At 40.1% G+C, this 23,811-nt stretch overlaps 1 protein-coding gene and 1 long non-coding RNA gene across 4 annotated transcripts in view; one reads left to right on the top strand and one right to left on the bottom strand.

Annotated features, from left to right (window-relative positions):
- LOC132378981 (uncharacterized) overlaps positions 1–23,811 on the top strand; it is a 117,368-nt gene that overhangs the window by 49,775 nt on the left and 43,782 nt on the right. The window lies entirely within an intron of this gene.
- The window catches only part of LOC132378847 (G-protein coupled receptor 20-like), a 34,727-nt gene that overhangs the window by 7,290 nt on the left and 3,626 nt on the right, over positions 1–23,811 (bottom strand). The window contains exon 1 of one of the 3 annotated variants that reach the window (XM_059946304.1): positions 1,310–1,381. The exons of 1 other annotated variant lie outside the window; for it this stretch is intronic. The gene's annotated coding sequence lies outside the window, so the exon portion shown is untranslated. Of the gene's footprint in view, positions 1–1,303; positions 1,382–23,811 lie in introns of those variants that run through there. One more of the 3 variants, XM_059946218.1, reaches the window with a different exon arrangement.

The following is a 23,811-nucleotide window of genomic DNA, read 5'->3' as shown; positions in this document are numbered from 1 at the left end:
GCCCCCATGGGTGCAACTGTGATGATGTAGGGAGAATGTCATACATGGACTGCAGGGGGAATGAAATGCGGTAGGGCTCCAGTCTCCAAAGCTCTGCCCAAGTGATCTTGTACTTGGGAAGATCCTATTTTGTCCAGATACCCTGTGTGGTAAACCATGTCTGGACACGCCCCTCTGCTGACTGCTCCTGTGGCTCCACCCACAGACCCCTGTATAAAGGCGATTGGGGCACTGCTCCTCCTTCAGTCTTCGACATGTCGTGCTCCCTTTTCACTGTTAATAAAAGTCTATCGTTCACTTCCATTCTCCGAGAGCTATTGATGGTGCATCACCCTGTGACCTCAACTCCACTGCTTTCCATAACTGCCTTTTGTCCTCGTGGCTCCATACCTCTGCCTGGATCATGTCATGCCTATCCCTTGCACTTGCACTCCCTCATCTCTGGAAGAATGCAGAGCTGAGGCCTTGCCATCCCAGGCATGGGTTACCGATGATATTTCTCAATTGCAGTGACCTCACAGCTGGTCTATGACCATGTTGGCGTTCCATTTCCGGCCCGATCTTTTATGACTCTTGTTTGACTTGTTGTCTTGGCATTGGAGCCCCTCAGTGTTAACACAACTCTACACTTTGCCACCTTGAACTCCTCCACTACCGATGACAATGGGAACTGTAGCTGGCCTGATTTATGTAGAGCCCCACTGAAGAAAATCTTTGGGGGGGGGGGTGGCATCTCCAGCCACCTCCGCAGATGCTTGTTGACTTTCCCCTCAATACAAATACAAATAAGGCTGGTAAATTAGAATAAAATAACTGTAATACCAAAAACCAGTGTATTGTTTTCAACAGTGGTTATTGCCATTCAGAAACATTAGGGCACAAGAAAACGGGAGCAGGGATAGTGCACCAGGTCCCTCAAGCCTGTCCTTCCATTCCGTATGGCAATGGTTGATGTATGTTGGCCTAAACACCTTGTCCATGTTTGTTCTTATTGCCACGTTAGCATAGCGGCTAGTGTGAAGCTATCACAGCTTGGGCTGTTCGGCACTTCCAGCACCGTTCTGTAAGGAGTCTGTGCATGTCCTCTCCGTGGGATGCATGGGTTTTCCCTGGGTACTCATGTTTCCTCCCACAGTCTAAAGACGTACTAGTTTGTAAATTGTCCTGTGAGTAGGTTCGGGTTAATTGGGGATGTACGGTTTCTGAGGTGGCATGGCTCTGTGGTGAACTACACATACCTGTCTGGACACGCTCACCACGCTCACCTCCCCCCCCCCCCCCCCCCCCCCCGCTGACTACTCACACAGACCCTGGTATAAAGGTGATTGGAGGCACTGCCCCTGCCTCAGTCTCCAGGATGTAGAGTCGTGGTCACTTGCTGCTTGTTCTTTCTTCCAGCCAATAAAAGCCTATATCTCGCCTCACGTCTCCGAGAGTTATTGATGGTGCATCAGGCTCAAAGGGCAGAAGTGCAGTATTGCGAAATAAAAAAGTAAATAAAAATAAATAAAATGTCGATTTATCCACACGCTAAACAATGATTCCTGCCTTTCTAGTGATTTAGCCTCCCCTCCATTACCCTCTGGAACAGATAATCCCAGTGATTCACTATGTATAGAATGCTTTTGCATTCTTTAATCCTACTTGCCAAGGAGTTTTCATGGCACATCCTGTTTTTTAAAATTCTCTTCTTGAGTTCTTTTCTGTTTTTTAAAAATATATTCCTGAGGGGCTGTGTTTGATTTTAGCTTCCTAAACCTTACATATGCATCTTTTAACTTCTTGACTAAATTCACCACCTCTCTCTACATCCAGGTTCCTTTACCTTGACATCGTTGTCCTTCAGGGTGTGTTGTATTTGTTAGTTGTGGCAGGATAACCACTGACGTTATTAGTCGAACTGAATGGCTGTTGGTGTACTGTAAGTTAGAGGTTCAACAGCACCAATTTTTTTGAAAGTATTAAAGCTACAATGATTTAGTTGCTTCTAATTTGGTAAGCCAGTAACATACGTCTATGAAACTCAACAGTCAATGACTCCCTTGTGGGATCATTCTATTTCAGCATTTAGTTTGATTCCAGTGAGGAATTCAGGAGAATGTTCTCAGCTAAAAGTAATGAAATAGAACATTGAATTTATAAAATGGTGAATAACATAGGCACATTTAAGCAAAGTGAAATGAGCACACAAGGAAAAAGAATATACACGGATCTGGTATGAGATTAAATAAAGACGAAGCAGGGTGGAGATATGTCTCCACCGAAGGAGGTGTTAGGTGCTTGTTCTCTCTGCTAGCTTGCAGGTCACCCTTGGGCAAGATGCAGCACCTGCTTCGTCCCACCAGTCACGGTCACATGAAGCCACAGGAGCAGGTGGTGGATGGTCATATGAGCAGCTTGTGCATATCACAAGTCCTGGTTATGCGACCACCGATGCTAGGTGGACAGTCTCTGCAGAGTATTAATAATGGCTGGGGCCACTGCCTTGTAAAGACACTGTGCAGAAGAAGGCAATTCTATGGAAAAATTTGCCAAGAACAATCATGGTCATGGAAAGACCCTGATCACCCACGACATACAACATGGTACATAACGATTGAACAAGAGGAAGCAATTGTAGAGTATAAGGACTGGCATGGATTCACGGAGAATATTATTTTATAGCCCTTCATAATTGTATGATTGTATGTTGTAAATCAAAGTACAGCGACATTCTGATAATCAGCTCTGCCACTGTTCAGAAATCCCAATGGTCTGGCTCACAGAGTTTTCATTCTGGCACTGTCTTTAAGCTCCTAGGAGTCCCTTTTCCCACGTTCACCAAGTTCACTGGAATGTCACTTATACATCTGTGTAACATCTAAAAAAAGTGTGTTGCAGTATTAATAGGAGAAACTTTGAATAGTTCAGAAAGTTTTCTAATCTGCTATCACTAAAGTCCTGATAGAGCTTTACTGTAGTTGTTCAGAGTGACTGCAATTAATTGAATCTTGTATTGAATCTAGATTAAGTAAATAAGCTGAATAACCTGACTAATTCAATTGACTTAATCAAATGAATTTTAAGTTGTCGAAGAAGGTGATACATTTCTACTGATAAGTGTATATCCTGATCGTGTTTGATTTGGCCTGAGCATGGGTTCACTGTCACTGGTGGCTTCCTTTTCTTTGAAACAAAATGAAGAATTAGCAAGGTCTTTATAACTAAGCGGATTCTCACAAGCCAGAGGAGGCTCTGAGCGACAAGTAGGTCATAATTTGAATAGTTGTTAAATGTCTTCGATGGGGACATTTATCAAATATTTAAAATAAATTATAAAAATATACTTATTCTACACTTAGCTTTTTTTAAGTGGTTGTTGGCTCATTCAAGTGATTAGTACATCGGCCAGTTCTGGTGAGAAACTGAAGGGATGGATGTGAACTGGGAGGCTGAATGTGTTGACATTTGACCTCTAGGTTTGGCCAAATATAAATGGAAGTCTGATAAGTGGAACAGCTGAGTCATAACAGCTAGTGGCTGGTGGTTCCGTCATGGGCTCTCAGTTGGGTTACTTCAGCTCTATCAGTTTATAATCATCGCAAGTGAACAAACAATAGTTACCCTGTAGTCTCCAGTAAGTTGACGGAAATTCGTGGGGACTTATTTAGGTTTTTTAAACTCCATTTCCTACATAAACACAGTCCACTACCTTTTGCTGCTCATTTGGGATGTAGTCTTTGTGGGGAAAACAAGCAGAGCACTAGTAAAATTGAGGCTCCAGATTAGCTGACAGGGATCTGTGGATCTCTCAATGTGTTTACAAATGCACACTGAGATTGTCCTGTGAATTAATACACTGGAGCCTGCTTACCTTGCAGGAAACTGGCAAAATAAGCATTAAGTGGAGATGATGGTTATTTTAAAATTGTTTGGATTTTGTTAATCCCTGAGATTAATTAGGCTAACATTCTCAGGAGGATTTGGGCCTAATCTGAAAATAATTTTTCATCCTTTTCCATATTTTGAATGTATTGTACTTAATTTCCAACTGAACAGCCCCAGTAGATCAATTACCTGAGATCTGATGATATTGTGCTTGAATTGGTTATTCAGGAATTTGCCAACAGATTTTACCATCTTTCTCTGTGAGGAAATGCATGTTAAAATCTTGGCCACTAATGTAAGCCATTAGAAGAGAATTCCCACATCAACCAATTCATTACAATTATTTTCATCTCTATAGATTATTTGTCTTATTAATGCATTGATTGTTTAAATAAAGGAAATTTATAGTGAGCTATTAATGTCCCTACACAGCTGTTGCTGCTCATTTCCGTTTCTTTAGGGGTACATTTTATGCTTCACAGGACAATAACAAATAAGTTATCAACTATTACTAGCTATTTTTATTTTATCTGTTTCACTCCACATAGAAGTAATTTTGCTTCCTTTGGAATGAAAGAGGGAAAAATTCTTCATCAGAGCAAACTTTGACTTGACTGTCCAACATTATTGCATTTTAAAATGATTACTTCAGATATATCATTAATTGTCTTCATGTTCTGTTCTTTTTCAAAGTAAGTGCTCTAAGATAGTGTTGAGTGGTTCAAAAGGTCAATGATGCTTGAGGAATAAACATTTGTAGAAATAGTTGGAGGCTACTCAAAATCATGGCCTGGATTGTAAAGGGTTCTGCTGGCAGTCCTGTGAGGAACTGTGACTATTTAACAATAAAAATGAAAGCTAGTTAACGGGTGCTTGGTAATTGGCATGGATTTGGTAAATGGAAGGGCCTGTTTCAGTGCTGTATATTTCTAAGTTACAACTCGTGTGCAAATGCAAATTCACAACCTTTTTCACCAATCACTGCTGGTGACTTTCTGGAAGCTGTTCTCCATGTGGAGCCCCCCAATGAAGCAAGAGATTGCAGGAATTTCACAACCTTTACAATAACGAGTCTGGGTGCTTATCTCAGAGGATCTAACTCTCCGTTTACTAGAATGGAAATTTTATAGTTGTATGCTAAAAAGGGTACGAGTAAGCTATATTTTAAAATTTGTTTGCAGCAATGCTTTTATTTATTTAAAATTATTATTTTAATGTTCTTGGGTGCTTTTGGGACTCCCAGAAGCTTTGAGAAACCCAGTTGGGGACATGGACTTGGAAATAGAATTGGTTTATTATTGTCACACGTACCAAGACACAGTGAAAAGATTATTGCCTGCTGTCATGCATACTATTCATACAGATCAAATTATTAACACTGTATCAAACCAGAACAAAGTAAAACATTAACAGAATGCAGAATAAAATATAGCAGCAATAAAGGAAGCAAAGAGCAGGTAAACAATAAGGTACAAGATAATAACGAGATAGAGGGTGAGGTCAAGAGACCATCTTTATACTGGGGAAACAGTTAATATGTAATGGTTTTATAACAGTGGATTAGAAGCTGAACTTAAGCCTGGTCAATTTGGACTAGATCTTCTTCTGGTCTCCCATGAAACCTGATTGCTACACACAAAACCCTGTCACTTCTCAAGGTCTTGCTGCTTAGTTGCAGCCAGCAAGATTGATTTTCAGATGTGTAGAAGGGAGGCATGTGATATTGATGCAATGCCATAACACAAATGTACTGTTTGTGGCTAAGAGAGCCCAAATGGAAAGGGTGCCACCAATCCCTCAGAGATAATTGTGCGTGACACAGAGGATTACATAGCTTGCACTGAATATTATTCTTCCTGATCATTATGGGGTCTTATGCCATGAAGACCATGAACTCTGCAGGGCGCATCCTTCAGCTTTCTCATTTTGTGCCATGTCCTCATGTTTATGAGAGTGAAAATTTATAGAGATACCTACTCCTCTTGTTCTTATCAAATCTCTAACACCAGAAATAAAAGAAAAAGAAGTTATTCGTACTTCAATGAGATGCTTTCAGACTATTTGTACCAAGGTAGAATTGTGGTGATGGCTTTTAAAGGAAAGGAGAGATGCGGAAATACAAGAGAACAAGCACTAAGAGAAGTATTACTACCAAAAGAAGGTGTAGTGAAATATGTGTTCTGAATAAAGGAGAATACTAGTAATGGATAAGAAATGAGCTTGGAATTATGTGAAATGATCCAGCACTGACTTATTCCAATAGTGCATTTGAACTGCATTCTAGCAACTTTAAGGGGAAGGATGTTTCTACTCCTGCCCTCCTTTTCCATGACTATTTAATGCAGCATCTGAAAGCCACAGCTTATCTTATTGTCCCTTTAAGAAGTGCAGATTACTCTTCGAAGGTGGAACAGCTTCATGTTCATTTTTTCTCCCAGTTTCTTGCTAATGAAACATATAAGATTATTAAGGGATTGGACACACTGGAGGCAGGAAGCATGTTCCTGCTGATGGGTGAGTCCAGAACTAGAGGCCACAGTTTAAGAATAAGGGATAGGCCATTTAGAACAGAGATGCGGAAAAACTTTTTCACCCTGAGGGTGGTGGATATGTGGAATGCTCTGCCCCAGAAGGCAGTGGAGGCCAAGTCTCTGGATGCATTCAAGAGAGAGTTAGATAGAGCTCTTATAGATAGCAGGGTCAAGGGATATGGGGAGAGGGCAGGAACGGGGTCCTGATTGTGTATGATCAGCCATAATCACAGTGAATGGCGGTGCTGGCTAGAAGGGCCGAATGGCCTACTCCTGCACCTACTGTCTATTGTCTAATGGACTAGGCAATCCAAAACCTTTCAGAGCTAATTAAGTACTTTTAAAGTGATACTCTCTCTGTCTTGTACAGTGACATTTGCACACAACAATATTTTGTAATCCAATGTCCAGAAAAGCTATTAGTAATGCTGGTTGAGAGACAAATGTTGATGAGGTCAGCACAAATATGCCCCTCCTTAGAATAATGTCATGGGATCTTTTTATTCTGGGAAACAATTTAGCCCATTGTGTCCATTAAGTTTGGAAATCAGCTTCTCAGCCTAATTCAGCAATAGCTTGGCAGCTTTGGTTCTTCAATTTTTATTTGTTTATTAACTGGGATCCAGGAATTCCCACCATGTATAGTCCACTTCCATTCTCCCTTGTTAGGCCAATCAGGAGTCAACCACACTGGTTGGCCTGGAGTTACCCATAGGCCAGACCAACTAAAAGAGGTAGATTACATCTGCTGGTTAGGTTTATAAAATCTATGTTTTCAGATTTTGACATCTCTGCAAAGGGTAATTTGTCCTCCCTACTCGCTCTAAGCATCTCATAGATTTATATATGGTCCAATTAAATCTCTTCTTAGTGTCCCGGTTCCAAAGAATAAAACCCAACTTATACAGTATATTTTGTAGCTAAAATTTTCCAGTTCTGGCAATGTTCTTTGAACACTTTTCTGTACTTGCTCTAGTTCAATCCAATTTTTACAGTAATACTGAAGTCAATTTGTGCCATTGTATAGAAATCATTAATTCTCAGGACTATTTTATACATCAGGTAATAAAGGAAAACATTGGCATGATATTTAATCACCTATCTAACCTGTGAGCTCTGCTTAAGAAATCAGAGAGTCACACAAAAATACAGCACAGGAACAGGCCCTTCAGTCCATCTAGTCTACGTTGACCCATTTAAACTGCTTATATCCATCAAAATGCACCCAGACCATCCACGCACATATCCAAACTTCTCTTAAACATTGAAATCGAGCTCGCATGCACCACTTACAGTGGCAGCTTGTTCCACACTCTCATTGGACATACAATATATACCAAAGTCCCTCTATGCTAACATAGGACACGGAGCAGTATAGCACTGAAAAAGGCCCTTCAACTCATGATATCTGTGCCAAACATGATGCCAATTTAAATTAATTTCATTTGCTTGCACCTATTTTATATTAATATTTCTTAAACTTTGCCATTGTATCTGCTTTTTCACTTTCTGGAACATTTTCTCACACTCCTCACACTCTCTGTTTAAAAAGTCTTGCCTCATAAATCTCCTTTAACTTTCTGTCTCTCACCTTAAAACTATAAAGTTTTTGACATTTAATATTTGAAATCTCAAGTATTTGAAAGGTATTTGACAGTTCTGCCTTGGGTAAAAGTCTGGGATTATCTATCCTATCAATACCTCTCATTACTTTATATGCTTTATCAGGTTGCTCCATCCAAATTTGCCCAACCTCACCTATTGTTAATACTTTCTAATCCACGAAACCTCCTGTAGAACCTGACCTGCTTCATCTCTAAAGACCCCATATCCTTCCTGTAAATGTAAAGACCAGAACTGCACACAATACTCCAAATGTGGCCTAATCAAAGTTTTATACATCAGCTAAATGACTTGTTGACTTTTGCATTAAACACCCTGAGTGATGAAGGCAAGTACATTTTGCCTTTTTCATCACACTACCCTATCTGCTTGTGTGGGAGCTTTGGTAGGCACCTCAATTCTCCTAAGGGTCCTGCCATTTATTTTCCTCTTGTATTTGACTTCTCAAACTGCAACACCTCACCCTTTTCTGGATTAAATGCCAACTGCCATTTCTCAGCCAAAATTTCCAACTCATTCTTTCCTGCTAACTCCTTTGACAACCTCTCTCGCTGTCCACTACACCACTAATTTTTTTGTATCATCTGTAAATTTACTAATCAGCCCACCTACATTTTTGTCCATGTCATTTATATATCGAGGTCCTAGCACTGATCCTTGTGGAGCACTACTAGTCACAATGATCCAATCAAGATAACACCCCTCCACCCTACTCACCATCTTCTTTGACAAAGCTAATTTTGGATCCAAACTATCAATTCTCCATAGATGCCATGTGCTTTAATTTTCTGTATGAATGTACCATGAATGGTGTTGTTAGGTTCTTATTCATGTCATCCACTACCCTACCTTCATACAACACAGAAAAAATGCTGGAGGAACTCAGCAGGCTAGGCAGTATCTATGGAAAAGAGTAAATGGTCTACAAACAAGAGAAAATCTGCAGATGCTGGAAATCCAAGCAATGCACACAAAATGCTGGAGGAACTCATAGAAACTGCCTGGCCTACCTTCATTAGTGTTTTTGTCACCTCCTTAAAACACAATGAAGTTTGTAAGATAACTATCCCTGATAAGTCTATACTTTTTCAGATGTGAGTAAATCCTTTGCCCAAGAATCTCCTACCACCGATCACCAGTCCATAATTTCCTGATCTGTCTCTGTTTTTCTTTATAAACAGAGGAACAACATTAGCTACTCTCCAGTCCTCTGGAACCTCAGAGGAACCCCTTTTTTGGCTAAAGGGAATACAAAGATTTTTGTCAAGGGTCCAGATTCCTCTCTATCCTCCCTCATTTACTTAGGGTAGACCCCATCATGCTCTGAAGACTTCTGCCTTAATGCCCTTCAAGATCTCCAATATTTCCTCCTGATTATTGAAGCAAAACCATGTTAAGTATGTTGCCCACTTCTTCTGGCTCCAGGCATCAATTTGTCCATGAGTGTTCCTAATCTCTCTCCAGTTACCCTCATTTTTTTAATGTATGGGTAAACTGACCTGGGATTCTTCTTAATCCTACTTGCCAAAGTCATTTTATGGCCACTTTTAGTCCTCCTAAGTCCCTGTTCAAGTTCTCTCCTGCTTCCTTTGTACCTCTGTAACACGCACAGAATGCTGAAGGAACTCAGCAGGCTAGTCAGCACAAGTCCTGATGAGCGGTCTCTGCCCTAAACATTAACCGTTTACTCTTTTTCATAGATGCTGCCTGCTGAGATCCTTCAGCATTTTATGTATTACTTTGTTTTCCAGCATCTGCTGATTTTCTCTTGTTTGTCCTTTATACCTCTCGAGGGTCCTGTTCAATTTCAACTTCCTAAATATTTTTCTTTCTGCCTAACTATGCAACATCTCTCATTGTTCCTTTGTCTTCCACATGGGAACATGCTTGTCCTGAATTCTGGAACAGCTGCCCTTTAAAAAAGTTTCAGATGTCAGATATGGACTTGTATAATAATAAGTTATTATTAAGTATTGCTCCCAATCTACTCTCCACAGCTCCTGCCTAACACTGTCATTATTAACCTTTCCTCAATTCAGCATTTTCCCTGAAGGTTATCCATAGCAATCTGAAAATCAATGGGGTTATGAACACTCTTCCTAAAGCGCTCTCCTCCTGAATCTCTGATCACCTGGCGAGGCTCATTTCTCGGAACAAGATGTAGGCTACCTCACTGGTTGGCTTGCCACCATACTCTATCAAGGAACCTGCCTGGGTACACAGTAAACACGAGGAAATCTGCAGATGCTGGAAATTGAAGCAACACACACAAAAGGCTGGTGGAACACAGCAGGCCAGGCAGCATCTATAGGGAGAAGCACTGTCGACGTTCTGGGCTGAGACCCTTCATCAGGATGTTAGTGCGTTCCACAAGCATTTTGTATGGATACACAGTACTAACTCTGCCTCACCTAAGCCTCAAGCACTATGGGAATCCAGGTCAGTATTGAGGAGCTAAAGTCACCCACAATTACCATGGATGCAGAAGAGTTAAGCTGCTAATCCTGTCTTCACTGTAATGGCTTCAACATCATTGTTCCATATACCGTATCAATCTAAACTTTAAATTCATCTGCCACAGCTATAATATTCTTTGCTTTGAAATACATAGCCTTCAGCCTATCACTCCACTGCTCATGAACCTGACACTGACGGTCCTTCCTTTTACTCTGACTCAACCTAACCTTTACTCCCCTCCCCCCACCAATTCTTCCTCTTGTTAGCAAATTGGTTTATTTTTGCCACAAGTACTAAGGTACAGTGAAAAGCTTGTCTTACATAACCAGATGGCATGGTAGTAAAGTGGTTAGAGCAATGCTTTATAGTGCGAACTGTAAGACTGGGATTCGATTTGCGCTGCTGTCTGTAAGGAGGTTGCATGTTCCCCCTGTGACTGTATGGGTTTCTTCAGTTTGCTCTGGCTTCCTTCCACAATCTAAAGATGTACAGTACAACTCGGAGTTAGTAAATTGTGGGCAAACTACATTGGCGCTGGAAGTACGGCAACATTTGTGGGATGCACAGCACAATCCTCGCTGATTTGGTGTGATACGTTTCACTGTACGTTTCAAAATACATTTGACAAATAAAGCTAATCTTTTCTTCATACGGATCAATTACTTACATCAGTGCTTCGAGAAAGTACAAGGTAAAACAATATCAGATTGCCAACTGAAGTGTTACAGTTACAGAGAATGTGCAGCACAGATCATAACAAGTTAAATTACAAAGTCAAGAGTCCATCTTTTCATACTTGGGAACTGTTTAATGGTGTTTTAACATTGGAGTCATGGGGTCTGATGGAATGAGCTTCCATGCTTTTGTAATTTCTGTCTGATGAATGACGGGCAAGAGAGAATGTCCTGGTCGGTGGGTTGTCTGCTTTACCAAGGCAGCAAGAAGCATAGACCGAGTCCATGGAGAGAAGCTGGTGATATACTGAGCTGTGTCCACAACTCTCTGCAGTTTCTTGTGTTCTTGATATGGCAGACCAGTTGCCATATCAAGCCGTCATACACACAGATAGCATGTTTTCTATGGTGCATCAATAAAAAATGGTAGGGATCAAAAGGGACAGGCCAAATTTCTTTGGCCTCCTGAGGAAGTAGAGATGCTAGTGAGCTTCCTTGGCTGTGGCATCAACATAGTGGGACCAGGACAGACTTTTGGTGATGTTCACTCCTAGAAACTTGAAACTGTCAGCTCTTTCGACTTCAGCACCATTGATGTAAACAGGAGCATGAGCACCTGCCCCCTTCCTGAAGTCAATGATCATCTTTTTGTTTTGCTGACTTTGAGGGGAAGATTGTTGTCACGACACCACACCACTAGGCTCTCTGCTTCCTTCCTGTACTCTAATTCAGCATTATTTAAAATACAGTCCACTATGGTGGTATCCTTTGTAGCTGGAGTTTGAGCAGTTGTGAGTGTACAGGAGTAAAGTACAGAGATGAGAACACAGCCTTGTGAGGCACCAGATTTGAGGATAATCATGGTGGAGTTGTTGCTCCGTTGGTCAGGAAGTCAAGGGTCCAGTTGCAAAAGGAGGTGTGATTCCCAGGTCTGGCAGTTTGGAGTTGAGTTTTTCTGCGAGTAGTATAGTCTTGAAACTGGAGCTGAGTTCAGTAAACAGTAGTCTAATATAGGTACTTGGAGTCCTGAAGAAGGGTCTCTACCCAAAACGTTGACTGTTTACTCTTTTCCTGACCTGCTGAGCTCCAGCATTGTGTGTGTTGTTTAATGTATGTGCCTTTATTGTCCAAATACTCTAGATATGCGTGTAGGGCAAATACTTTAGATATGCGTGTAGGGCAAATAGTCTAGAGATGTGTGTAGGGCAAATACTCTAGAGATGCGTGTAGGGCAGATACTCTAGAGATGAGTGTAGGGCAAGGAAGACAGCATCTGCTGTACACTTGCTTCAAAGGGAGGCGAATTACAGTTGGTCAAAGTTGTCTGGGAGGTTGGAGACAATGTGTGCAATGACCAGCCTCTTGAAGCACGCCATGATGATCGATGTCAAAGCTGGTGGTTGTTATTATGACATACTAGCTTGTTTTTCTTAGGTGCTGGAATGGGTGGTTACGTTTCAATTTCCTTTTGTTCAAAATGTATATAGAATGCATTAAACTCATCGGGAAGGGTTGTGCTGTGCTTGGCAATGCTGCCTGACTTCATCTTGCAGCCTGTTATGGCACGAGAGGCATCTTGTAACTGAGGGCTGGTCTCGGATTTGATTTTAGAATGGTATCATCTCTTGGCAACACACACAAAATGATGAAGGAATTCAGCAGATCAGCTGGCATCTATAGAGGGAAGTAAACAGTCGATGTTTTGGGCCAAGATTCTATTTCAGGGTGGCAAAGGAAAAGTGCAGAAAGCAGGATAAAAAGATAGGGGGAGGAGCACAAGTTGGCTGGTGAATCCGGGTGACGGGGGGAAGGTAGATGGGTGGGGATGGGGGGGGAATGAAATAGGAAATGGAGTGTACAGATAGGAGTGGTAAAGTGCTGAAGAAGGATTCTGACAGGCAAAGGCAATAGACAATACAATGAAGTAAAGGAGCTGGTGAACCCGAGAAAGGGATCGGGCAGGTCGTTTAGGTGGAAAGGGTTGAGAGGACAAGAGGAATGAGGGAAAACAAAGAGGGAAGGAAAATCAAGGGGTAGCCATACTGTTTTCCTTTTTTACTTGAGATGTCAAATGCATTGCTCTCATTAACCTTCCTTCAGAAATTTTATTGAATTATTCATAAAGTCATAGAGTTATAGAGAATGGAAACAGACCGCATAGCACTTTGACTCTACAGCCCCACTCGTCCATGCCAACCAAATTGCCCATCTGAGCTAGACTCATTTGCCCGGTCCATATCCCACTAAACCTATCCAATCCATGCACCTGTCTCAGTGTCTTTTGTACATCATAATTGTACCCACCCCTACCATTTCCTCTGGCAGTTTGTTCCATTATCTATCACCTTCTGTGGCAACATATTTCTCCTCAAGTCCCACTTAAACTTGTTTCTTCTCACCTGAAAACTAAACCGTCTAGTTTGGACTTAACGCCACGGGAAACAGACAGTGAGCATTCACCTTATCAATGATCTTAAATACCTTTACCATGTCAAACTGCCCATCCCCAGTTTCCAATGTTCAACGAGAAAAAAGCCCTGAATTGTAAAGTTTTGCTTAATAACTTAAGCCCTCATGTCCCAGTAACATCTTAACATCTTTTTGAATCTTTTCTGCACCTTTTCCTGCTTAATGACATCCTTCCTATAGTCAGGTGACCAGAAATGCTTACAGTATTCCAAGTGCAGTCTCATCACCATCTTGCAGGAAGTCATGTGTTTCCCTCTCTCTCGTAGCACCTTCTACCTATTGCAAGAGAAAACCTCCCTGACTTAGATTCCACCCCATACAAGATATTAGCACTATGGCAGCCTCATAGGACGTTAAAATCACCTACTATTAATCCTACAGCTACCTGTGATCTCCATACATATTTGTTTCCCCAATTCCCGCTGACTACTGGGGAGCCTAGAATGCAATCCCGTGGAAGTGTAATCTCTTTTTTATTTCCAGGCTCTACCTATATAGCTTCACTGGATGACCCCCCAGGAATTTTTTCGCTAAGTACTGCCTTCAAGGTACCATTGACAAAGACAACCTTCCCTTTACACATCTGTGATGAATCTTCTTGACTAACCTACATCCTTCTAAATGATGATATACATTATTCCTCACAGCTGCTTTTAGCATTCCATCTGAAAGGTAACACATGATGTGCTCTCTCTCAAATATGGACCACAGTCTGCGTTCAAGTCTTTGGGACTAGTGGAGGAGGGATCTGAATAATTTCTGATACCTAGCTGTTAGATTAAATCAGTCATCATCAGTTAGGTACAAAATACCATTAGAATTTTTATTTATGAAAATATAATCTGTTTGGATGGCAAATAATTCTTTTTATGCAGACTATAAGTTAGAAGTATATATAGTAAGTAAATGTGAGTTATCAGAAACAAGTGTAATGCCCTGGGAATGGTTTCACTGCTAATGTAATGGTTGTTCTGTCGCAGCAGTGTTTGGGTTATGACTAGAGATAATGGGGGCTTTGGAAAGTGCACTGTCTAATGAAGGGAGTGGCTTTTTCTTGCTGTGTGCCTGAGAATGAGTTGTTCTAGGTTTTTTGTTTGGCGGAAGATGAAGAGAGAAGATGCTTGAAAGGAGTGGACTTGGAGTGGGGCTGAGAGTCGACAAAACTCAAGAGAAATCAATGGAGGATCACTGGACGGGAGAAAATGAGCTCCAACGTGCACATAAGACTGTTTCATTAAAATGGGCCCTTTTCTTTTTGTTCTTCTTTACTAACCCTCTAGTCAAATTAGAAATTATAAAGCTAAATTGTTCAATTGCATATGGTGTATGGTCTGTTACTGCGTGGTACTGATTTGTAACAGGGGAACACATCATGTAGAATCCACACAAGCAAGAGGTTTTGCACCTCAGATTTCACATGTTTGGTGGGGCCAGAGACTGTCTTCCTGAGACTAATGCTGCCAGCCGACCCTGAGGGTTACATAAGTAAGACATAAGAGCAGAATTAGGCCTTTGGTCCCTTCTGCTCCACCATTCATTCATGGCTGATTTTATTTTTCTCAACCCCATTCTCCCACCTTCTCCCTGTAATCCTTAATCTTCTTACCAATCGAAATCACCTGTCAATTTCTACCTTAAATACACCAAATGATTTATGTCTCCATAACCCTACTTGTTAATAAATTTTATAGATCCACCACCTTCTGGCTGAAGACATTCCTCCTCATCTCAGTTGTAAAGGACGCAATTATTACAGAATTCCTTTCCTGCTGCCCACACTTACTTCTCATATCCTTATTCACTGCCAACCTGCAATGCTACACTGTATATGACTGTAATTTATATTAGTAGCAGATTTCTGTATTCTGCTGAAGGCCAACCGTTACATTTGTCTATAAACGGTCAAACAATGTTGCATGGTCTCAATATAAATCCCTCTCTAAATAATTACGAATCTGCATGGAAGAGATCACATCATGAAGTGAGCAACCACTGGGGTGAATGAGTGCAGTGTGAGGATAAGTTTCAAAACAGTTATTTAATAGGAGTGAAAACTCAGCACAGAACAGAGATAAAAAAACAAGTTAGGACCAGTTCTGGAGAGTTTATCCATTAATCCTACTGCCTGGAAGACATGTCAAAGAGAAGTGCACAGCGACTAGACTGTTATTTTGAATGTTTATTTTCTCACAGTAGTCTTTTAATTATTAAAGAAATAATGAAACATATGCAACACTGGGGTGATCAAATGTGATCAAATGTTCACAATGTTGCAGCTAGAAATTTTTGATGTACAACTACACAGAACTGGCTTTCTCTGAGGCAAGGCAGACATGCAGCAGAAAATGTTCTCTCTTTTTTCTCCAACTGTTTTAATAAAGCACTTTGTCCATCTAAGTTACTGAATGTACTGCAGTATCTTACTCGAACAAGATAAAGATAACAGGATGTTGTGGAAGGACGTTGACCTGTAATGAATGCTGATTCTACCCAGTGTCCCAAGCATTTTTGGTTTTATTTCAGATTTTCAGCAACATCAGTATTTTCCTTTATCACTGGTAGAAGCAGATAGTTTTCTCTGGGTTTGAGGTGCAGATGGAAGGCACCTTGATGAAATTAGAGATCTTTCAGTAGACTAAGGGGAAATCTCAATTCTTTGGGCATTTAAAGTTATGGAATCCATTTCAAGGTATAATACTTGAGGTAATTGTGTTAATATCTCAGATTTGAATGGTTAGGTCAGTAAGGAATAAAATGGGAACAGTTTAAATAGGTGTAAATGGCACATTAGAGAGTCTGAATGTATGATTATATGTGACATAAAGGATGATAAGGGAAGATAGTGAAATCACAGTGAGTTGTACAAAGGTTAACTTTCTGGCTTGTTAAGTAATTTATTTGTATGACAGCTGAAGAGCAGTCCTACCAAATATACAGTATTGTGCAAAAATCTTGAACAACTTGGCTATATATATGTGCCTAAGACTTTTTGCACAATATTGTACATACATGGTCAGTAACCAACTCAAAGTAGATTGGCGATAAACTCCATTTGATGCACTTAATATCTAACAAAAAACATAATACTCGTTCAGGTGTATTATTTGTGTGTATAGAATAATATTGGAATATCCTAATACCTTTCATTAGTACATATTTAATGTTCAGTAATATTGTGGGTATGTGTGAAATGGAAACTTGATACATTTTCTGCCACACGGTTATGACCTACCTGAAAATAACTTTACAAAGCTGATCACAAAACAATATTTTCTAGAGTCATTGCAACATTTCCCCAAAATAAAATAGAAGAAACAGGTAGCTGGCCTGGAGAGAGACACAGTTAAATTTCAGTTCAATGGCCTCTAATCAGAACAAGGAAAAGTAAGACAGTTTTAAAATGCAACAGAGTTAGGAAAAAATGGAAAGAGAAGAGGCTATATTTGATGGATTGGAAGGCAGGCGTAAAAGTGAATAAGAAAGTGATAGAAAATACATGCTGGGGCTCAGTCCTGAAAGCAGACTGTTCTTCTTAAGAGCTGGGAGTGCAGTGGGCCAATTTATTTTAGTCAAAACTGACCCAATAGAAAATGAAAATTAATATTCTGCCTATTTTTGGGATAGCTGGAGTATTTTTGTATGTACTAAAGCAAAAAAAAGCTTTTTACAGAGTAAGCCTAAGGAGGTGCGGAATCAGACACATCTGGTACAGAGGCATTTAGACAGACATCTAAGTAGGCAAGTCTTAGCAAGATATGGTCCTAATGTGGGTAAATTGGATTAGAGTGGATGGGAAAAAAAAGTTAGCATGGACATCGTGGGCATGTAGATATGTGGTTGTGCTGTACATGTGAATTTAAGGCCATCACTAAAGGTGATAAAGGAGAAGGGATGTTTTTCACATAAGCTGCATGTCCAAAACAGAACTCTCTTTCAGAAAGAAGATGGAATTAGAATGCTTCACATATTTTAAAAAGAGATTAAAATTTGCAAAACAATAATATGAAGGATATAGGAAAGAGCAGGGCAATGGAAGGAACATCTCTGGAGAAGAAATGACACTAACGTACTTTGCTCCTCCAAATCTGCAAAGTTTTGAAGCTGCAAAGTTCCACCTGTCCATGGAGAAAACCTGGTAGTGTAGTAATGTAGCGCTGGGAAATAAGACTGGAGTAGTTTCATAAAGAACACACTTTCTACTCTGCTACATTTTAGTGAGAATTTGCTTCCTTAAAACAGAGTGGTAAATCCCGTGAGTTACTGGTATATGCTGGCATTTCTGCTCTGAGGTCTTCAGCCAGTCAGCCTGGCTGATGTGTCAGAATAAGGGCTGTTAAAAAGGGAAATGATTCCAAAAAGCATCAACATAGTTCCACAAGAGGACTTTTTCCTCCATAGAGAACATAAGGAGATAAATTTTCTCAAGGTTTTCTTTCTGCTGTACCACCGTTCCATATTTAGAGCAAAGAGCTGACCTAACAATATAGATGAAGCTACGCAGGGTTTTGGGCAAAATCTTAGGCCTGGATAACGGGATTTTTGTTACACTTCTCTTTTTACAAAAAGGTGTTTCAGGAAGTTTGTCATTCTGTTGTCTGAGAATGAGATTGTGCTGTGTGGGATTCTATTACAACATATCAGAGGATTATTATAAGAAGCTTGTATTTTACCTTGTGAATTCCTTTGTACTTTCATTTGTTGTTACTATCTTTGTCTCCTCAGTTCTTCTCCTTTCTAGCTGGCATATCTCAATTAGATGTCCCTACTTTATTTATAATAATAAGCAATTCTTCTCAGCCATTAAAAATGCTGAGGTTGCTTCAAATATAACTTTTGGTCATGAGCTCGAAACAGTTTCTCTGCTGATATCATTTGGCAAAAGGGAAATAGAGTGCATGAGCAGCAGTTTAATTGTAAAGCTACTTTGGAAATAAATGGAACATGCCCTCAAGCCCCTATATCAGCTCTTTTTATCACAGCTCTTCAGAATGTGGTGACAGCTGCAAAACATTTTAACCACACCAATATCATGCGATGTGGCAATATATTTTTGAAAAGAGCTTCATGTTTTCATGTGCCTGTGAAAGTTTTCCTGATAAAGATTCGGGGTCCTTGCAGCAACAAAAATACTGGCCCTTGATGAACTCCATGCAGAAACTGCAAGTACATGAAGAATTCAGGGTTGTTTTGCAAGAAATTATCCCATCACCCTGTGATGAAACAAAGATTTATCAATGAGCTCTGACCAGCGGTTGGTCCCAACTCTGTAAGCCTTGCCAATTAATTGCAACCTCACTGTGAGTCTCTCCATTGAGATTAGTCATGTCATGAAATTGCTGGATTGAGGACGCTAATGTGAATTAGCATCTCCACAGCCATTTGGAGCTGGTAACTCATGCCTTAAGAATCCGGTTAAGGGTGATTTATGCCCCTGACACACTGCCGTGTGTGAGAAAGAGAATAATTAAACTATGGATTCTCATAGCTGCAGGTTTTAGGATGGTCCCAGATATTTTAAAAAATCTATTTTATGCCTGTCTTCACAGTCAAATTTTTCTTATTTGCATCATGGACCAGAGAGGTGAAGATAAATCAGCTGGAATTTGGCTTTTACTCACCCAACACTTTATATGCTGCACTGAAATCAGTTCTGCTTTTCCTTATCTCAATCATCTTGCTGATTCAATTCTTCAGAGCTGAAGAATATTTTTTATCTTAACACATCAGTCCTTCACTCCGAAGATCAATGCAACAGTTTTCAAATGCAGTGAACACAACTTATTCTCTTTTTTCTACAATTTTTAATACTTTGCTACCTTTTCCTTTTTGTCTCTTTTCTCTCTCCTAAATCACACTTATTGTCTCTCTTTATTTCCCTTCCTCTATTTCTATGTTTGCCACTTTCTCTCTGACTATTGACAGGACCTTCTTCAAATCCTAGATATGACATCATCACTCTTAGGCTATTATTAATTCAGAATCATAAGATCATGCATCATGAAGATAATACAATCTGAGATGAAGATCTAGGACTTGTCGACTTTTCAGGTTAAAATCCTGCATCATTTCTGATGCTATGCCATGGCCTAGGATGTCCCTCGCTGCTAACTAATATCTTTTCTGTAATTTCCTTCATTTGCTTAATGTCATTCGCCTAGAGATGTAGTATGATGCATACAGTTGTCTGTAAGGAGTTTGTATGTTCTCCCCATGACCGCATGGGTTTCCTCCAGGTGCTCCAGTTTCCTCCCACAGTCTAAAGACGTACTGATTGGTAAGTTAATTGGTCACTGTAAATTGTCCCATGATTAGGCTAGTGTTAATTTGGTAGTTGCTGGGCAGCATGGCTTGAGGGGCTTATTCCATACTGTATCTCAATAAATTAAAAATATATATTCTGGATCCCAAGTGTGCAGATGACTGATGAATTCTCTGTGCTGTCTTTATCTGTTGCTATAACGGAAACTTTAACCTATGTGCAACTTTAGGAGCTTGAAATTCTCTGAGTTTATGACTATTGTCTGTCATAACCTTTTTTGGGGATTGGTAGAATTTATTTCAATTCCATGTGTTCACTAACTTGTCCTGTTTTACCTTTAACAGGATAGTTAAAGGAGCTTGCTGGAATTTTAGGACCACAAGTTTTTGCACACTAAAAGAGTAACGATAATGTGGAAATGGAAAAGGAACGGCAGAGACTAAGGGAGCGTGAAAAAAGAAGAGCGATTGAGCATGTTTGAGAACATTTGTAAAGCTGAGTAAAAGAGAAGAACTGTGCATCTGTGTGGGACTGAAGGACAGAAATGTTGGTTTTGGTCACCAGTGCTGGAGGAGAATGGAACTGAATGGAATTGCAGTAGGTTCTTGAACTCTTGCCACTTTTGGAGGAGATACTAGCATTCCTTGAGAAGACCAGGGCTTTGGCTAATTTAAGATCAGCCCTACCAGTACTGGTGAACTGGAGTGGGTGTTCAAGTTTTTGGGGTCAAGTCTTGAACTCGGCATGTGACGTGTACCCATAGTACTGTGTTTCTGAACAAGAATGCCACAAAATGAATAATGGTTGATAGGATTGGGAGAAACAGAGGTGACTGGGTGCACATGACAGAGAAAGACATAGTAAAAGTGAACAAAGAAATTATGTGTGTATATACAGTATATACTGTATATCGAAATGTCAGAGAGATGAGTAATTAAGTAACCTTATCATAAGGGCTGAAGTAAAAGCAGGGAATGGTGGGAGTACTCAGCAGATCAGGCAGCATCAGCAGTTCCGATGAAAGATTACTCACCTGGAGCATTAATTCTATTTCCTTCACCGCAGATGCTTCTTAACATGATGAATGTTTCCAACATTTACTGCTTTTATTTTGATTTTATAGGATATATATTCTTTGCTTTTCATGTTATCATATTTGGACAACTTCTGACCTATAGTGAGAGCACATGCTGTTTTTCTGTCTGACTTTTTACCACAACAGAGAAAAACAACAGAACAAAACAGAGAAGAAATGAAGTTACGGTCACAATTGGCTTGTGCGTCACTCTTGAGACACAATATAAAATAAATACAAAAATGTGTTTATGCAAGTGAGCCAGATATATTGACTATAATATAATTAGACCATAGAATGTATAACAGTACCGCACAGGAACTGGCCTTTTGGCCCAGGATGTCTGTGCCAACCAAGATACTAATCTAAACTGATCTAATTGTTATCATGTCTTCCACCACATCCCCAGCAGTGAATTCCAGACACCTACTACTTACTCTCTGTGTAAAATACTTGTAAATCTCCTCTCACTTTAAATCTATGCTCTCTAGTCATTGATATTCCCACCATAGTAATAGATTCTATCTACCCTATTTGACCTCTCATAATTTTATATACTTCTGTCAGTTTATCCCTTAGTCTGACACACCAAGTTTTCCAGCCTTTCTTGTAACTAATACTATCTAATCCAAGCAATGTGCCCTTTCCAAAGGCTTCATTTTCCTCCTGTAATACAGTGACCAGACTGCACACAATGTCCAAATGTAACCTAACCAAGTTTCATACAGCTGTGTCATTGCTTCTTGACTTTTATATTCAACACCTTGACAAATGAAGGCAAGTATGCAATGCACCTTATCAACCTATTCACTTGCACTGCCACTCTCAGAGAGCAATGGACTTGCACAAAGATCCCTCTCAACATCAGTGCTCCTCAGGGTTCTGTCATTTATTGTAAACTCTCCTCTTGCAATTGACTTCATAAGTGCAACACCTCATATTTTTCTGTACGAAACTCCGTCAGCCATTTCTCTGCCCGTATCTCCAATTACTCTATATAACACTGAATCTGTTGACAACCTTCCGCAGTACCAACATCTGCCAGTTATAGTGTCATCTACAAACTTACTAATCAGCCCACCTACACTTTTATCCAAATCATTTACATATCTCACCAACAACAGCAGTTCCAGTATTGATTCTTGTGTTACAACTGGCGTTTGTCATGTAGAAACTCCATCACTTACTAGTTCTTCTCTAAATAATGTCTGCTCCTGGCTGATCCATCATTGTTGCCAGGCCCAAACCTTGTATTTGCCTACTTTTGTGAGATTATTTTTGTTTGGCACAGACTAGACAGGCTGAAGGGCCTGTTGCTGTGCTGCAGTGCTCTATGACTCTCTGACCCTATGACTCTACTTGTTTAACTATACATAGGCCAACAGTTCAAAAACTCTCTCAACGTCACCTTTTGAAGAACAATTAGTAACTAGTCATAACTACTAGTCCAGCTAGAGATGTGCAACTTTTGACAGCAATTGTGTTCTTCACTGTTCCTCTCCTGGAATCTCTGTTCTGCATTTGACATCAGATTAAGGAAATCATCTGGTCCTTCAGTTTGAAGGACTGAGTTACTGAACTAAGTTGCTACCATCTCTTCATCTGCATGCATGATTCTAAACATTGTCTCCTCTCCCCCTCATCAAAATTAATTTCCTTTATGAAATCTGCAGTCTCCACAAATATCTGACCTCAGCTAGCGTTCTAATCACACAGGTTGCACCCAATTTGCCGTCTTCAGTCACTAGTCATAAAATGCAAAGGTCTTCCTTTTTATTGAAACTGACATTAAGTTATGAACAATTATAGGTTTATTTCAGAATAATGCTAGCTGAAGTGTATAGTTTTTAGTAGCAGTTAACTCAGCAGATTAAGCAGCATCTGTAGGAGAAAAAGGATGATTGAGTTTTGACCTGAAGCATTGGCAGTTCCTTTTTTCCCATAGATACTGCTCAACCTGCTGACCTCCTTCAGCACATTTTTTTGTTTTTCTATATTCCAGTATCAACAGTCTATAGTGAATCCTGTATATTTTTCAGTGCAGATAGCATCATTATGTTGGCATTATTCTGCACAAGGACTCCCAAGTCTCCTCCTGCCTCTGATTTATGAATTTTCTCCCAGTTTAGGTAATAGTCTTTGCTTTTATTCCTTCTACCAAAGCATATGATCATACACTACCCTACATCTGCCACTTCTTTACCCATTCTCCCATTCTGTCAAAGTCCTTCTACAGACTCTTTGCTTCCTCAGCACTATTTTCCCCTCCACTTATCTTTGTATTGTCCAAAAAAATGACCTCAAGGCCACCAATTCCATTGTCCAAATCATTGCTATATAACGTGAAAAGACGTGGTCCCTACACTGAGCAGAATACCACTAGTCATTGGTAGCCAATCAGAAATGGCATCCTTTTTCCCTACCCTTTTTTATCCTGCCAGTCAGCCTATCTTCTATACATTGTAGTATCTTTCCTATAATACCATAGGCTCTTATCTCATGAAACAGCCTCATTGTGACATCTTATTAAAGGCCTTCTGAAAATCCAATTAAGGAACATCCCATTACTCTCCTTTGTCTGTCTAGCCTGTTATTTCCTCAATTAATCCCATCAGATCTGTCAGGCAGGATTACTCCTTAAGGAAACCATGCTGACTTTGCCCTATTTTAGCATGTCCCTCCAAGAACACCTCATTCTTAATAATGGTCTCCAAGATCTTCCTAACTGATGTCATGCTAACTGGCCTTTAATTTATTTTCTTCTGCCTCCCTCCCTTCTTAAAGAGTGGAGTGACGTTAGCAATTTTTCAGTCCTCCAGAACCATTCCATGAACTAGTGATTCTTAAAAGAGCATT

This window comes from Hypanus sabinus, chromosome 1, assembly GCF_030144855.1.
Source record: "Hypanus sabinus isolate sHypSab1 chromosome 1, sHypSab1.hap1, whole genome shotgun sequence".
Lineage (NCBI taxonomy): Eukaryota > Metazoa > Chordata > Chondrichthyes > Myliobatiformes > Dasyatidae > Hypanus > Hypanus sabinus.
The sequence above is the reverse complement of the archived record's forward strand: the minus strand, read 5'-3'. Positions and strand labels throughout refer to the sequence as shown.